Source organism: Terrapene carolina, unplaced genomic scaffold, assembly GCF_002925995.2.
Source record: "Terrapene carolina triunguis isolate 2854851 unplaced genomic scaffold, T_m_triunguis-2.0 Scaffold210, whole genome shotgun sequence".
Classification (NCBI taxonomy): domain Eukaryota; kingdom Metazoa; phylum Chordata; order Testudines; family Emydidae; genus Terrapene; species Terrapene triunguis.
Genome location: NW_020664561.1, coordinates 9,553,786 through 9,568,619, shown reverse-complemented (window position 1 = coordinate 9,568,619; position 14,834 = coordinate 9,553,786).

Below are 14,834 nucleotides of genomic sequence, written 5' to 3'. Positions count from 1 at the left end.
TTGCAAAGGGAGAAACTGTAGAAGGGGTGCTCCTGTTCTGGGCTCTCTGGTGTGTTATGCTTTCCCGTATGTATGTTCAGTCAGAATGAGCTTTATTTTATATTAACCAGGCAACCCATAGAGGAGAGGGGTGAAAGAAAAATTTCAGTGAAAGACCATTGTGTGTGCGTGTGTGTGTGTCTTCTAACAGTCTGCACTGAACAGAATACAAAATGGCTGCCTGTGTCCTCCATCTAGAAATGCAGAGTGGCTGTACACAAAAATAAGAGCAAATCAGAACAGTTCCAGTGCGTTGCTCTAGCCGTCGCACACGGCAGTGGGCAACAGGTAGGAAGGAGGGAGAGACTGAAGGTAGGGGCACTCCCACAGTGGCTATGCTAGGAGTGGGAGTGAGAAGGTAGCAGTGGGGCCTTCTACAGTGGTCATGGGACTGGGGAGAGAGAGAGATGGGGGAACTCTAAGATGGGGCTGATTGCAAATCCCATCACTGCCCCTTGTGCTGTGACTTTTTGTGGCCCAGGCATCAGCCTCCACCACCCTTTTCCTGTTGGCCTGTGTGCATGCTTTGGTTTTGGCTGCAGAGCAATTGCCTACGTGAGCCATCTGCTGGGAGCACTGACTGCTTCACTGTCAGCACCGGTGGGCTTGAGAGCTGACTCCAGGGATGCTATCTTCTTTCACTACATTAACTGCAGGTGGAAGCTGAGCTCCTGGGGTCTCCTCACTCACAGTTACTCACACACACACACACACACACACACTCTTTTTCTCTCTGCCCACTATAGATGTATTTGCTTCAGGGCAGATACTGGCACACGTGGCCATGTGACTTCCCCGCTTCTCCAGCCGGAGGTCAACCAACCGCACTGGCCCCACCATGATACCAACCGTCAGGCGAGGCAGTGCTGCTTTGTAGCTCCTGCACCACAGCCGGAGCTGCACCCAGGGGCTCCTTCAGCCCCAGGGAAGAGAAATGACAGGTGTAGGGCTGGGCTAGGAAACCTGTCAAGATTGGCTGTCTGCCAGTTCAAGTATGGCCCAGCTCATTAGGGACTGCAGGTTGTTGCAGGTTGTTACAGGCTGGGGGCGGTTTGAAGAGTGCTGCTACTCCTGGTTTACCATGATGTAAGTGAGGGGAGGATTGGGCTAAATGTCTGTTTGCTCTATCAAGTGCCAGGCGTACCTGTGGCACTCCATACACGTATTCAATAAGGAGCTAATTCACCCCGCTGAAATACAACCGGTACCTAGCCGCACTCTGCTTTGGATCATGAAGCGGAGCATGCCGTATTCAAGTGAAACCGCAGGGAAATTTGGGTGAACAGAATGCAATTACCTACATTGGAGTTTGGCCAGAACCCCAGAGCTAAGGCTTCAGATTCGTTATGAAAAGTGCAACGCGATCTTTAATGACCATTAGCACTCAAGATCTGTTTTACAGCATCTACTGCTGCCTAGTGTCCCATAGCAGCACACCACAGTATTGGATCTGTACTGACTCTGGGGGACAAGAGGTTTCCTGCAGCAGCCTGATCTTCCCTGGACCTTTCCTAGCTACATACTGGCCAGGTCCACCCCTGCTTAGTTTGTAATTCTGGCCCAAGATGGCAAGGCACCAGCCATACACCTTCTGCCACCTCCTCTAGAAAATAGCACACTTTCCCCGTGGGATGCCAGAAGACAAATGGCCTGTGAGGTATGTCCTGAACCAAATAACGACCTCTGCGCTGGGGAAAGTGGGTCAGCTGTTCGGCAGGTGTAATACAGCAGGTGCAGTGGGGAGATTATTCGGAACCTCGGGAACTTTGAGAAGCTTGGGCCACACCTACGCTACAGGGACTCTACTACAGCGCCCTGGCAATGTTGGCGTAACCCCATAGCATAGACGTGGCCTACACCAGCAGCAGGGATTTGTCCTCACTGCAGGAACAGTACCTCCCTGAGCAAAGGCAGCTAGATCGATGGAAGCATTCTTCTGCTGACATACTTGTGTCTACACTAGGGACGGGTCAGCATAGCTGCAGCACTCGGGTGTGAATTTTTCACAGCTTGCACCCAGTCGCTACATCAACTTAAGTGTAGACCAGGCCTTCGAGAGGACGCTGGGCCAGATCCTCAGCTGGTGTTAATCAGCCTGGCTTCATTGCAAGCAATGGACCCACATTGATATACACCAGCTGAGGAGCTGACCCTCTGCTTTGGCAGACAGTTGTGGGGCCACTCTAAGAAGCAGACTGAAGTAGAGCATCTTTTATCTCTGCCTCATAACTGTATTGTTTCCTTAGGGATGGAAGGTAGAAATGTTTACGGCCCAGCTGGTGAAAACTGGCAGAGCCCCATTGACTTCAATGCTGATTTTCCCCAGCTGAGGATCTGGCCTGTGTTTTATAGTGTCCTCTCCCTCTCCCCTTCGTGCTCTTGGTTAGTATTACTCGGTGCCACCTTATTATCTCCAGTAAACAGGATCTTTACCCTGCTCCTTCTGGAGAGTCTTGCGCTAATGCTGGAATGTTTCCCTCCCAGCTTCTCTGCTCAGCCCTCTTGCTGCTGCTATCTGAGGCCACTTCAGTTCTATTCTGCCTCATCCCTCTCGAGCCTGGAGGCCCTGCATAGCCAGCAGACCCATTCTCCTTCCACCCCCACCCACCCCATACCCCCACCTCACGCCATTCCCATTTCCAGAGCTGTTCCTGCACTGTGCGTCTCAGTTCTGCTTACTTCTCCCATTCCTTGTCACCCAGCGTGTTCCTCTCCTCCTTTGCCTCTTTGTTTCTCTCTCATCCTCCTTTCTCCTGTTTGTTTTCTTTCTTGTGTCCATCACATCCTCACTTTTCTCTCTTCTGTCCAGCCCTCGCTATCCCTCCCTCTCCTCTTCTGCATTCTTTCATTCTGCTTCTGAGTCCTCTCCCACATGCTTCCGCACCTCCTCTCTCCCCTCCATCCATCTCCCTTTCCTTCCTCTGAGCTGTAGGCTCCTTTTTCCTTCTGCCTTTGTTAATTGCTCTCTCGTTCTCTCCCCCCCTGGGGGGGGGAGAGCCTCCTGGCCCTGCTCACTTTCAGCATGCCTCTCTTGCCCTTCTTTTGTTTCCCTCCCCCACGGCTTCATTTAAAAGCGCTATTTATTACATTACACCCTAACATGAAGTCTCTCCCCCCCCCCCCCCACTGCAGATGGCATCTTTGTTCAATCCAAGTCCTGTTCTCTGCCAAAGAATAACAATGAACTCTGGAGCTGCAGAGAGACAGAGAAAGCCCATCTCTGTGTTTCAAGAGACGTCTCTGTCTCGGGGGCCAAAATAACTTCACTTGTTTTATTTATAAACTCACAGGGACCGGGAGTGACTGGCATACAGATGTTGCCCCAGCTGGGGCTGTTGATCGTACACGGGCCTGGTGTGATTTTTGGGCCCACAGAGAGGTTGGATTTTCCTCCAGTTCGGGTGTTCGGCACAGTCTTTGATGCTTTTGAAGTGAGAGGCTGTGTCCGGCTAGGTTCCCTGTTTATGGCAGATGTGCAAAGGCGCAGGACTCTGAATTAGCTAGGAAGCAAACTCCGGTAAAGGGGAGGACTGGCTGGTGATTGTCCAGAGTTAGGGATGAGGGAGACCAGTTCAGGGTAAATAAGAACCAGCCCAAAACATTGGCAAAAAGCATCTCTGGGAGGAAGGATAGTGATGTGATTAAACTACAAGAATGGAAGTCAGGAGTCTAATTTTGGCTCTGCTACAGGCTCGCTTGGAGGTTGTGTGCCTTATTTGTGCCTCAGTTTCTCCATCTATTTGAGGAGGAAGATAAAGTTATTGACATTAGAGGGAGGTCCCGAGGCCACAATAATGCCTGTGAAGTGCATTGAGATCCTTGAATGGGACATGCTATAGAGACGCCAAGTATTTATAATACCAATCCAAATCAGAACTTTTTTGAGGTCTTATAAAGTTCCAATAAATCCCTTCTCCACCGTAGTAACTTTCCCTTTCCTGTCCCTCTGCAGGTGGTTCAGGCCCCGATGGAGCCTAAGGGTCTAAATACTTATTAGGTGCTTATCATTACCATCGGTAGAGGTGGTAGCTCCTATTGTTGTCGTTTGTTGTGTCTATGACAGTCAAGGCCCAGTCAGGAATCCGAGCCCCATTGTGTTAGGCACTGTGCCAACAGCTGGTGAGAGGCAGCCCTGCCCCAAAGAGCTTACAGGCTAAATAGATGTGACAGACAACGTGAGCGAGAAAGGAATTATTATCCCCATTGTACAGCTGGGAATGAAGGGCCAGGTATTCAAACGAGCTCAGCACCAAGCTTTTCAGAGGTATTTAGGCACCCCAAAGATGCAGATAGGTGCCTCATGACATTTGTGCCTAGACACACAGCTCCCATTGAAATCAATGGGTGTGAGGCACCTACATTCATAGACTTTAAGGTCAGAAGGGACCATCGTGATCATCTAGTCTGATCTCCTGCTTTATCTGCAGCTGTAGGTGCCTAAATATCTTTACAGATCTGGCCCCAAAACAGGAGCACACAGTAGCTCCCACTGAGAGGTGGTGGGGGTGGGAATCCACCCATTTTCCCCTTCTTGAGACAATGTGCTGCTGTGTGAGGAGCACCTCAAAAAATCTGGTCACTTAATTTAGCTCCTGAAATAAGAGTTGGGCATGGATAAGTTTCTTTGGGAAAAATGATCATAACTGGCAGAGCTGGGAATTGAACCTGGATCTCTCAAGCTCCCCGTAACCATTAAAATCAGCAGGAGGTACAAGTTCCCATTGATTTCCACTCCCTCCTTTCCTGATGTTTCTAGCCCAACCAGAAGCTGGAGTTTCCGGTTCAGACTCCCATGATCAGGCACCTGGCCAGCAGGGCCGGCTTTAGGCCGATTCCCCCGAATCGGGCCCAGCGCCCTAAAGAAGAGTGCCTAACGTAGGCGCCTTTTTAATTTTTACTCATCCGGCGGCAGTCCGGGTCTTCGGCGGCACTTTGGCGGCGGGTCCTTCACTCGCTCCGGGTCTTCAGCGGCATTTCGGTGGCGGGTCCTTCAGTGCCGCAGAAGACCTGGAGCGAGTGAAGGACCCGTCGCTGAAGTGCCGCCGAAGACCAGGACCGGCGCTGGGTATTCGAATCGGGCCCCACACTTCCTAAAGCCAGCCTTGCTGGCCAGCAACAGTCTATGATAAAAAGCTGCGATTTGCTGGGGATTTTCCAGCAATGCTAGAAAGTCATGAGTGGTTTCTTCTTGTCACTAGAGCCCTGATGTAAAAGCCCAGCCTTAGAATTGTTACCCAGTGGGTGTATTTTATACTCTCTGATAACTGAGTCTGAACAAAGCTCCCCACAGATGCCTAATGTAAACATCAGCTTTATTATTTGCAAACAGCCATCCTTTCTCATTTGATATGCTCACTCTCAATTTCTCTCTCTCTCTTTTCCTCTGTCAATGTCTCTCTCGCTCTCTTTGTCATCTTCCTAAGAAATAAGCAACCTGGGAATTTTTCAAGCCATTTTGCTGTACCAGGGGGATGGCAGAAATCTCTTCAAACACCCTCACAATCTACATGTCACGTCCAGGCCTCAAAGCAAGTTGGAGCTGATGAGCTCTGGCATTCTCTCCCCTCAGCAGGCGCCTGAGTGGCCTGCGCTGCTTCTGAAGTAAAACCGAACATACATAAATAAAAAAGAGCTACTGGAAGAAATTAACTAGAGGAGAGGGCAAGGAAATGGGAGGGGGAAGGAGAGAAAAGATGATCTTGTGCATAAAGCATTTGACCAGTACTCGGAGGAGCTGCATTACATTTCCAGCTTTGCAACTGACTTCCTGTGTAAATTTGGGCAAGTCACTTATGCTGCTGTTTTGTGCCTGACATCACAGCATGGGCAATAAGACTGTCAAAGCCTGTCACCGTGAGTGGGAAGGAGCGGACCCTTTACTTACGCAGCCAGGCATCACTTCACCCACTGCTGAAATGCAATCAGCTCTGGGGCGAGATTCGGCAGCTGTTTTAAAGCACACAACAACACTGCATGAGAATTTAGCACAGGAAATTAAGATATATGGTTTAACTGAAACTGCAAGGGGTTATGTGTAGATAGAATGTAGGAACAACCTCTATTCTAAGGCTAACTATACAATCTTACACATCTATAGATTGCCTGTGTGCGTGTATGTGTGTTTACGTACTCGCAGGGACAAATAAGAGACGCATACAAGGATATGTAAAACTAAACTAGGTAAAACGCTAGTAAATGTGTAATAATTAACCCACGTATCATAATAAGCAAACCCTGCTGTGTTCCCAATGCAACAGGGAATGAGAAATTAAATCTATTTTTATCTATTGTATTGTAATAAATTTACTAGGTTGTTCAGTTTGATGGGCAATCAGGTATGGTTGATATCTACCTTAAAATGTATATAAAACTGTGTATGTTTTAACTGTATTACTCTCCCCCACACTTTGTATGCTTTTTATCTTTTTAGATGCTAGGCTCTTTAGTGCAGATGCTGCATGTGTGTGCACACAAGGATGCATGTATGTGGACAATGCCATTTTATGTGCTACCAGACTACTACTACTAACGCTGTGTTGGCAAAGGGAGGGGTTAGATAAAGATGGAAAAGATCAATTCAGCTAACTTCTGTGAGAAGACAGCTCTCTACTTGTATGTCTATGGATGGAGGCAGACGTAGATAGCACCTTAGCAGAGGTAGCATGGTCTAGTGATTCAGGGACCTGGATTCTGTTCCTGGTTTCAGCGCTGATCTACTGGGCAAGTCCCTGGACTTCTTTATTTCCCCTCCCACCTTTTGTTTTGTTTATTTACATTGTGAATTCTTGGGGCAGGGGCTGTCCCTGACTGTGTTTTGTGCAGCGCCGAGCACTGTGGGTCTCTGACCGTGGTGGCGGCCTGTGGCTGCGACTGAAATGTTAATAAGTATCCCCAGAGTTAAGTGCCCAGCTCCCTGGAGGATGCAGTTCCGCACAGTGGCACTCTATAAGGTGCGTCCAGCAGTGACTCCTGTAAAACTCAATCGTTCTCCTCATGAACAAGCTCTACAATGCTGCGTATTGCTAACAAGCCAGCACGACTGGCTGCAGAGAGATTTGGAGGTGATGGAGCCTTGTTCTACTTCTACCCAGGGGCTCCTGAGCTGAGAAGCGGGGGGGGAGGGGAGAGCCCTTCCTCATCATTTATATGCCCTCAAACATGCACATGCACAAAATCAAATTAACTACAATAGCAATTTAGCAGATTCCTCCCTCCTGCCTTTGAGTCGTCCCTCCCCCTCCTTACACACACTCCCCTTCTCCTCCTGAGCTCCCACTAGTGAATTGGATTAGTCACATTCTTAATTAACTGTGCCAGTGCGAGCTCTATTAGGTATTAAATGTTTGTCACAATCCAATTAAAAAATCCATCTCAGCAGGGCAGGTTTTCCAGGCGGCAGCTCGCGGGGCTGTGTTTACAGCTCTCTCAGCTGGCAATTGGGAACATGAGGCTGGGCCACTGGGGAAGGAGCTGCTGGGTCAGAGTGACAGGTTTCATTTCCTCCCTGGGTGATGGGAGCAAATGCTCTCTGCTTTTTCCCTTTACACCCGTCCGAGCACTCCGCAGTCATGTAGACAGGGCTGCAGCCCCCGTGACATGCGAGTATGAAGATCAGGGGGTCATCCTCAGTACCCCACAGATAAAGGCGTCCTCTCCTCCCCGACCCATGGAATTGCCTGTCTCGAAATGTTCCCTGGTAATCATGACCTGGATGCTGTCACGTCCACAGTTTAACGGCGGGAGGGGATGTCTCAAGGCAGCTCCAAGGAGATTTTGCCCCAGTCTAGCAGGATGGGGAGGGAAGGTGAGAGGTACAAACGGAGATGATTAGCTGCCTTTCCTAACTAGGGCCTGCTGGGCTGTCTGCCTTTAAAGCTTCCTGGGCCAGATCTTTAGCTGGTGTAAACAGGTATAGCTCCATTTATGTCAATAGAGCTATGCTGATTTACACAAAGAAGAGCGGGGCCCTTGTTCCAAGAAAAGGCTAACCCAAGATCATCCTAAATGCTCACAATAATCCTGGCTCTCCATACTCTAGCTTCTTTTCTTTCACCCCATTTATTCTCCTGACTTCTTCACGGCCAGTTTTACCATATTTACCCGTCCGGGGCCCACCAGGATATAAAACACCAGACCCATCTCCTTTCTCTCTCTGACACATTAAAGCTGAGCACTTTTAATAGAGCCAGCCGAAGGACAACACTTCTGTTTCATGGTAACTTTCAAGCTTTTGAAATTTGGTTTCATTCCATGTTGGAACAAAACCAAAACCTGTCGCATGATTTTGCAAAAAATGGAATTGCCAAAATGTCTGTTTTTCAACTGAAACCTGAGGTGTCCCTTTATAGTGCGGGGGGTTAAGCCACTTACCCAAGATGTAGAAAACCTAAGTTTGAGTCCCTGGTCACCTGATCAAAGCAGAGACTTTTATCCCAGAATCGGGGGCATTGTTTTGTTTGTTTTCATCATTGGAATTTTCAGCAGGAAATTTCAATTTTTTGTTGAAAAACCAAACACCCCGAAACCAAATTTGTTTGGCCGAAGGCTGCTGGAAGCTGAAAAGCTTCAGTTGTGGGGTGGGGGGGGTTAAAAGGAAAACAGACACGTTCCATGAAAATTTTTGTTCGGTTTGTTTTCAACCCAATTTTCCATCAAGGGGGTGGGTAGTCTTGACAAATTTTCAACCAGCCCCAGTGTGTTTGCAGGTCTGTGAAGAGGAGATCAAGTCATTCATTGGACAGGGAGGCAGCATCTGTGCGAGATGGAATGTGTGAATTTTAATGGCTCTTCAACCATGCTTGATGAGAGACCTGAAAATAATCACAAACGTGTTCATTCACTTTCTGTGTTGATCATCAGGATACAGTTGAACTGACCTGTTGACATCTCAATATGTTACTATGGTAGAGATCCTAACAGTGACCATGTATCCAACCATGGGGACCATCTGCTATCTGGTTCCTCTGGGAAAATTTCCTCTCCTTCCTGTTCTTGTTATAAATGGCCCTGAGACACAAAGTTTGGATGCAGAGCCAAACCTCCTGTAATTGTAGGGCTTCGCATCCAGGTTTGCTTTGGGCCAGTTTCTAGAGCTGTAGGTTACTACAGGTGGAACTGCTGTGTTACACTCGATATCTTTAAAACTGCTAGCAAAAAAATCTCTCTCTCAGCTTGCATGTGGCTGGTGCTCTGGGAAATGGCAGCATTTTGAGGGTTAATAGCCTTTGGGAAGGGCCTTTGAAACTTGCATCTATGGCCTAAGAGAGAGCGAGAGAGGGAAAGGGAAGCTTGCAGTTGGGTATTGCTTTTGGCTTGGCTTTATCTTCTTGTATTCAAGCTTCTTGGAGAAACGTAGCTGTCCTGTCATATGGGGTGGGGGGAGAGAGGCATATAGGACCAAGAACAGCTATTACTGAGTCAGTATTTTAAAGCAGATCTGGGAAGAATGAGCTGTCTTCCCTCACCCATCTACTTTGAGTGCTGTGACCTGGCTCAAAGATGGTGGATGAAGGATTTGGTGGAGGCAGAAGAGCTGGCGTGAGCTAAGTTTGCTGTCACAATTCTTTTTCGTTCCAATTAGCCCTGCTTTGGCCAAGTCCCTTCTGTGTCCATGCCCCACACTGTGGTCAGTAGTACTATGCTACTCAGTAGACCTGTCCAACTTTTTTGTTGGGGGGGGGGGTGGAAACAGCTTCCCAAAGGAAACTCAACTTATTTTGGAAAAATGTCATTTCCTTACAGGGATTTGGGTGACTTTGATGAAAAATTGAAAAGGTTTCTGTTTTTTGATAAAATTCCCCATTTTCAAAAACCAAACATTTTTCAGGGTAAAAAAAAAAGGGGGAATTTTTCTCACACACACAAATTTTTTTTAAAACATTTTCCATGAAAAACCATTGCAAGTGAGAAGTAAGAGGGAAATCAAGCCCACATAGTTTAGTTGTAGCTCAGATCACAAGTAAAATGAGTTTACTAGCCACAGTGCCCCATAGCTCCATAAAGATTTCCTCCTACCTCAGAAGCTCACAGCACAATTCCGCACTATTGAGTGTTTCATCTCAGGAGAAGCCCAGAGACTAGTATAATTGCAGGTCAAGTCTGAGGTGTTTTGGCAGAGCTGTGTATTGCCTAATATGCAATAGCAGGGGCCGCGGGAGATCAGGACTGAGATGCATCAGCAGAGCTGTTCAGCCGACCGGCACTGGAGTAGCAGGAAATGCTGTAGTTCCAGATTCAGGTGCCTTGACAGAGCTGTGCGGGGGAAGGTTGCGCTGTCTGTTTTTTCTCCAAGCATCCCCAACATCCCATGATCATTTTTAAGGTTGATGTAGCCGGTGAAGTTTGATGGGCATGAACCAGTTGTCATGCACATTCACAGGCTGTATGCTCCCAAAAGGCTCTTAAGGGGAAAGAGAAGCTAGTTAAGGGAGTCTGGGTGGAAGCACTACTTTTAAATGGAAGCAAAGTCCCATCCACTAAGTGACTGAAAGTCTGAGAGCTTCACTTAACGTCTCAGTTGTCACTCCCTGAAAAGGAAAGCCAGGACAGGCTGTAGGTTTTGATATTGACACTCTTTAAGTGGTAACATCTCCAATTCTCAAGGCAGAAGTTGGAGGCAAGAGAAACCAGGGCCGCCCAAAGGGGGGGCAAGTGGGGCAATTTGCCCCAGGCCTCGGGCCCCGCAGGGGCCCCGCGAGCCCTGGCCTGGCAGTGGTCCGGGTCTTCGGCGGCATTTCGGCAGCGGGGGGCCCTTCAGTGCTGCCGAAGATGCGGAATGACTGAAGGGCCCCCCCCCCGCTGAAATGCCGCCGAAGACCCAGACCGCCGCCGGGTGAGTACAAGCGCCGCAGCTCCCCCGCTTTGCTCCAGGCCCCCTGAATCCTCTGGGCGGCCCTGAGAGAAACCTAGTTCATTTAGTTAGGGACTATGTTATTGTTACAGTCCAGCCTCATTTTAGCTTCCTTCTTTCAAGCTGGGCTCAGTTGCCTTCTCTAAATTTGTATAGAGCCCATTCCTGGCGATAGACTCCGTTCGTACACTGCATCTTTTAAATCTGGTTTTCCCGCATCCAGTGGAGATTGTTTTAAATGAAACATCAGCAGTAATATCCCAAATGTGGTCTGACATGACAGTCTCTGATGCAAGCTACTCACTAATATAAGTGGAATCCAGGGAGATGACTCTAAGCCCTGGAAAACATAAACACTTAAAATAAGAGTAATTTGGGGGTGGTGAAAATTATTTAATTTATTTTACCCTTTGTGGAAAAGATCTGCCCAACTGCACTGTGCAGCCAGGCAGCTGGTGGGTTTAGGAATTAGAGCTCTTCATCCCATGGTCCTTGCAAATTCTCAGAACTTGTAAGAGTGCCACGGTCCCTGTGAGGAATGAATTAACAGAGCTCATTTCTGTAGCCTAGTTTTGGAGTTGTTCCCTTTTTTTTTAAAATGCATTCATGGCCTGATCCACCATCCATTGAAATCAACAGGCTTTAGATCAGATCTACAGATGTTGAAGCTTGATCTCTCCCCATCCCAGCTGTAATGTTATCAGATTTCTCAAATTAAACAGGAGTTGTCATTCTGGGCCAGTCCAATTGCCCATCTAGTCCAGTATCCTTTCTCTGACAGGCACCAGTAACAGCTACTTCAAGGGGAAATGTAAAGCACTGAAATGTAAAGGAGTTTGGTAATCAGCTTATGCCCTAAAGCATGATACTACGGTGATTGGTGTTCTATAACTATCTAAGACAGACAGGCTGATAGATAAAATAAGGATTACTGTCCTTTATACATTTTATTATCCTAGCTAGTGCAACTGTGAATATTATTCATATAAATATCTCATCCAGTTTTACTATTTCCAAGCTCTTATCCTCCATAATATCTAGTGCCAGTGAATTCCACAGGTAAATTATGTTTTGTGTAAATGTTTTGTATTTTAGGTGTTTCAGTTTCACAGGGTGGTCCCTTGTTCCTGGATCATAAGAAATGGCAAACAGGAGCTACTGATTTATCTCCTCTATACCACTCTTTATTGTAAATACCTCTATCCTGTTGCCTCCTAGACATTTCATCTCTAAGATGCTATTATTTTTGCACTCTCTTCATATGAGGATCTTTCTATTGTTCTACTAAAATTGCTGTTCTCTGGAACTTTTCTGTTCCTGCTCTATTGTTTTTGAGAAAAGATGACCAAGATTGTGCACACTGATGCCGTGCCATTGATTTATAGAATAACATTATAATATTTTTCTGTTTTTCCCTTTTCTTAATGCAGCCAAATATCATGCTTGCTACTGCATGGCATATTTTTCCCTGAGTGGTTACAGCTCATTTAGAACCCATCAGTGTGTATGAGTAGTTCAAATTGTTCCTTACCTTGCACTTGTCGGCATTGAATTCCATCTGCATCGTGTCATCCAATTTTCGAGCTTTATTAAATCCCTCTGAAGTTCCTCACAATTCTCTCTAGACACAACTGCTCTGAATAATGTTCTGACCTACTGCGGATCATTGGGGCACCCCACTGTTAATCTAGTTCCATGCTGAGAACTGATCATTAATCCTGCTCTTTGTCTTCTGTCTTATAGAGACAAGGTGAGGCAATGTCTTTTATCTCCTGTCTTATAGTCAGTTTCTGATCCAAGATAGAATTTTACTTCTCACCTTAGCTTTCTCAATAGCCCCTTGAGAGGGACTTTGTCAAAGCTTTCAGGAAAGTTCAGATAAATGGGATCTACCCGTTTTCCAGTAGACACTGTTCTGGAACAGAAGTTGGGCTGGTTTGTCCCTATCGAATTCAGCTGGGTGTTTTATTACTCTAGTCATTTTCTCAACTAATTTTAAAGCTTGCTGGGCTGTAATCCCCAGGATCCTCCTTTGTGCTTTATCAAAGGCTAAGAAAACCACCCGCCAGACTGCTGGGGTAGTAGTTGATGATCGGCGGCATATTGTTTTTAGCAAATTGGCTTCTTCATTCTTAGCGTTCTTCAGAACTCTTGGCTGAATCCCTTCTGGTCCTAGTGACTTATTGCCAATACACCAATCGGTTTGTTGTTACACCTCCATCTCTGAAAGTAACCATCTGGGAAACCTCCATCATGAATCCAGGGTGCTTCAGGAAGTGTGCTGCTTCCTCAACAGGTGGGGCTCTTCCCTCTAAGCCAGTATTGTCCCCACAATGCGCCTGCTTCGTATTAGGCAACATGAGAATGCTGGAAGTTTCATATCCTGGTTAGGGCTTGAAGCAGAGCCCCTGACCTTTCATGGAAATGAACAATCCCATGGCACTTTTTTTCAAGAATTGGGATGTCAGCTCTCTTGCCCTGGCTAAATTTAAATACACATTGCCTCTTTAAATCCCCCTGCTGGCTCAGTTGGATATAGCAGCCTTCACCTCCTGCCCTGAGCCATTTGCGTAGTCACCAGTGTAATGCGGCAATGAGCTGTTAAACAATTGCCGTGTTCCTCACAGCAGAGAACAGCTTAGCAGCATATAGCCCATTGGCGACTGCCAGTAGCAAAAATATGCAACTTCTGCAGAAGGGACACTAGATGGGGAGGGCTCCACAGAGAATTCTGTCCCAAGTAGCTGCCTGGCAGGTCTTTCCCACATGCTCGGGGTCTAACTGGTCACCATATTTGGGGTCAGGAAGGAATTTTCCCCTGGGTCAGATTGGCAGAGGCCCTGGGGATTTTTTGCCTTCCTCTGCAGCCTGGGGCAGGAGTCACTTGCTGGTTTGAACTAGAGTAAATGGTGGATTCTCTGTAACTTGAAGTCTTTAAACCATGATTTGAGGACTTCAGTAACCCAGCCAGAGGTTAGGGGTCTATTACAGGAGTGGGTGGGTGTGAGGCTCTGTGGCCAGCAGCGAGCAGGAGGTCAGACTAGATGATCACGATAGTCCCTTCTGGCCTTAAAGCCTCTGAGTCTTGCCTTGGCCAGGTGCAGACTCCCTGTGCCTCCCCTGGTGGAGCTGCTGTCTGTAGACTGAGTCCAGGTGGATCTGAGCTTTCCTCTAAGCTGATGTGTCTGCTGTGGGTTCTGGCTGGTGTCTGACTGATACCACAGCCCTCTTTCCACCCTCTGGTGGTGATAAAGCCGCTGTGCCCTGAGGTCGCATCAGGGGAATTCTCTGCCTTCCCTCCCTTGGCATGTTACCCGTTCAGTCAGCTTCAGATGAGAACAACTCTGAACCTGGCTGTCTTTCCTCAGCCAAAGATCTGAACCTGCTTCCTTTTGCCAGACAGCTGTGGATGGCAGGGGAGAGTGACAGGACCCCTATCTCCCCTGCTCCCCCTGCAGTGACGGCTGCTTCCTATCCTGCAGCTGCTATGTCTCTGCCAACCAGAAGCTCCTCGGAGGCTGACTGAGTTCTGGACAAGGAAAAATCCAGGCCCTTCAGTCCCTTCACTAATGGACAGCAAGATCCTCAATTTCCCACACCAGCGTGTGCTGGGCTAGGGAGTGCCTTCCGAATAACAGCGATGTGCTACAACGCATGGGACGTATCTAATCACAGCCTCCCACTGCTCGCAGAGAGGGAGAACGATGCCGTCAGGACTCGGGCTTGCCATGTGCAGGACTCTGAGCAAAATCAGCACCCCAGCCTGCTGCCTTCCCCTGCCGGTAGAGGATGGGAGGAGGGAATCCAGCGTGAAGTCTCCCCTTCTTACCACTGCCAGAAGCGGAGGTAGCTGGTGCAAACTAGAGTGACCACAAGACTGCTCTAACCACAAGCGCACAATTATTGTGCATGGCTCCTATTCAATAATAATATCTACCAGTGCCAT